Source organism: Tupaia chinensis, unplaced genomic scaffold, assembly GCF_000334495.1.
Source record: "Tupaia chinensis unplaced genomic scaffold, TupChi_1.0 Scaffold144602_1, whole genome shotgun sequence".
Classification (NCBI taxonomy): Eukaryota; Metazoa; Chordata; class Mammalia; order Scandentia; family Tupaiidae; genus Tupaia; species Tupaia belangeri.
This window is the reverse complement of record NW_006204462.1, coordinates 1109705-1112856: the sequence shown is the minus strand read 5'-3', so window position 1 is coordinate 1112856 and position 3152 is coordinate 1109705. Positions and strand designations below refer to the sequence as shown.

The window sequence follows — 3152 nt, the reverse complement described above, 5'->3', positions numbered from 1 at the left end:
TAGGAGGCTCAGCCAGCAGTGAGCGGACTCGGGGCATTCTCCCCTACTGTCCCCCGCCCCCCGACCGCACTGAGCAGGAGGCTCGGCCAGCAGTGAGGGGACTCGGGGCATTCTCCCCTACTGTCCCCCGCCCCCCGACCGCACTGAGCAGGAGGCTCGGCCAGCAGTGAGGGGACTCGGGGCATTCTCCCCTACTGTCCCGCCCCCAAGTATAGGGCAGTCTGTCTCCTGTAGCTCCCCGCTCCCACCACCCGAAGTCCGACTCCTGCTCTGTGGGCAGACGCACTGGCTGCAGCGAGAACGAGAGCCTGTGGTCTGGTCACCATCTCCCCGAGGGTCGGTGCCTGCCTCCCTTCATCTAGACAGCCAGGAGCTCTCACTGCTGGCACAACAGGACGTGGCTCACCCGTAACTGCACCTGCCGAGAACGTCACCTGTGCGCAGAAGGCCTCCTCTCTGCCCCCACCATGGAGCCACCTGCAGTTCCCGCCACCTTCCTTCTTCTCAGCCTAAAATCTAGCTGGAGACCAGGATGGCCAAGGAGCACTTAGAAAGTGAGCCCGTCAGGCCAGCAGGCGGCATGGTGGTTAAGGTGCCGAATTCCCACATGGCTGGCTGCGGTTCAAGACCCCTGATCATAGCTTGCAAATCACACCAAGTGTGTGTGTGCATGCATGCCCAAGATCTCAGGAAGAGAACGGAGGAGGGATAGTGGCATGGCAACCCCTTTGGGGCAATTTCTCACTTTCCTTCTTTCCAGCCATTGCACATGCACTATGGCAAAAAACTAAAGAAAAGAAAAAGAGCAAGAACCAGTCATCGCTTACAAAGCAAAATGCCATCTAGCAGTCATGCACTGAGAACCTGCTGTGCCCTGTCCCAGGGCCTGCAACACGTGGGGGGCAACGCAGGTGGAGACCGTGGGCCCTGCAGCGCCTCTGCTTTGCACCAGTACTGACTACACATGACGCCGTGTGGCTGCATTCGGCCTCCCTTCCCCACAGTACGTGCTCAGTATATGTGTCCACCTTCGAGGCCTGCCTTATCTCAGATAAAGGCTGCTCAGGAAGGCAACAGGATTGGGAAAGAGAGACAAAGAAGTATTCTCTGCAAAAAAACAAACTATATTATTTAGATGAGCCTGAACCTGCAGGGATCGTGGAACTTTGAAGGACTGTTATTCTGGGCAAGCTGAGGACCACAGAGAGGGTTGGGAGACAAAGCTCCATCGGAGCGGTGGTCTCGCCACTGTAGGGTATTGGCCTAGTCTCTGGGCTCCCAAAAAGGATCTTGTCCTACTTAGTGTCTAATGTTGCGACATCCAAAGAATAAATGGTTATTAGCTCTCCTCTGTGGGTCTACTACAAATGCCCAGGGCTGCTGGTGTTTCCACACAAGCCCTCAGATCACCCCAGGAGGAAATGCCCCTGCGGGCATTTTCTTTTTCTCTCTCTCTCTTTCTCTCCTTCCTTCCGTTTTTATAAGAAAGAGTTTTTTGCTATAAGGCCCGTGCTCACTGAAGACAGAGACAGAAAGCAAGAAAGCATCCCCCTATGGGACGGTTGTGCCTTAATCCCTTCTCATCTCACCCTCCTTTCAGGACTTCAGACATGTATGCGCACAAGCCTGGCGTGTCTATCAAACCACTGGGTCTGGGATGCAAACCACACAGCAGGCTGTATGCAATCTAGCTGCCTTAACCACCGTGCACAGGCCGGCCCACCACACATCTCTCTCAGTGTGGCGGCAGCCCGGATCTGCTGGGGACCCGGTCCTGGCTGGCAGATGGACACCTCCGTCCCCTGTGCTCACAGGAAGACAGCCAGCACTCTGGTCCTCCCTCTCTGGTAAGGGCACCCATCGAGGGTCCTCGTCTACTCATCCTGGAACCTCACCTCCCAAAGGCCCTGCCTCCCAACATCATCATGAAGGAGGTCCTACCTTCAGCAGGGGCGGGCGACACAAACACCTATCCCTCATCTGAGAGCAGGCGCTGCTGGAGAAGGGCTGCTCTGAGGGGGCAGAAACCAAGGCTACTGTAACAGACACCTGGCGAGGCGTTCTAGGCTCTGATCCTAGGGACCAGGTTCTGCTGCTCGGCAGAGGTGACCAGGGCTCACTGGGTTCATACTGCGGCCTCCGCTGGGAGTGTCTCCACACAGTCCTGCCCCGGGAAGCCCGGCACTGCGTGGCCGGTGTACTGGATGTTAGGAGACGTGTGCCGGGCCAGTGGAGAGCGGGTTGAGGCTGCTAGATCCCACATGCAGTGACCACGTCCTGAGTCTAACAGTAAGAAGCCCGTCTTGGGCCCAGCAGATGGTGCAATGGTATGTCACTGGACTTCCATGTAGTCGGCTGCAGTTCGAGTCCCAGACCCTGCTGCTTAAAACTCAAGCCCGGCACAGTGCTCGCTTCAGCAGCACATATACTAACATTGGAACGATACAGAGAAGATTAGCATGGCCCCTGCGCAAGGATGACACGCAAATTCGAGAAGCGTTCCATATTTTAGAGGTGAAGAGAAGAGGATAGAGAAAGATAGCAAGAGAACAATAGAGAGGCAGGACGTTAGTGAGAAACAGATATGGCTTATTAACTGTTGATGATGACATGTATAGTATTCTCAACTGGATTGGTCTGAGAAGTACTTCATGATGGGCAAAGTCTTTTTACAAGCAAAATGAGAAATAGTGATTGACTGTTCTAAAAAAAATTAGAATAATATTAATACTGATTGGGGAAAACCTAGAAAAGATATTGAATGTTGAAGAGGGGAGATTAATGTCTCTGTATTGACTGACATGCATAGCATTCCCTTTTGAAAAAGCATTGTAATACACTGTAAAGATATGTAATCCAATGTAATATAAAGAAGATTATGATGATAATAAAAAAAATTAAAAAAACAAAAAAGCCAAAAAAACTCAAGCCCGGCACATGTGCGTCTGCGCCCAAAATCCTGAGAGGAGAATGGAGAAGGGGCAGCGAGGCCCATCCCCCTGGGGGGATGATTTCTTGTTTTCCATATCTGTGGCAAGAGTAGCCCTATGTCAGAGATCTCTCTTAAAGGAAAAGAGCCCCTATGATTACTACCCTGACACCAGCAACACCGCCCAGCCCCACGCTGACTACGACTCAAAAGGGGAAGGCGC

General features: G+C 53.1%; 1 non-coding gene across 1 annotated transcript; it reads left to right on the top strand.

Annotated features, from left to right (window-relative positions):
* The first annotated feature begins 2404 nt into the window (after window positions 1–2404).
* On the top strand, window positions 2405–2511 carry LOC114005833 (U6 spliceosomal RNA). Its single transcript, XR_003547635.1, has one exon. It is a non-coding gene; the product is annotated as a U6 spliceosomal RNA (small nuclear RNA).
* Window positions 2512–3152: the final 641 nt, after the last annotated feature.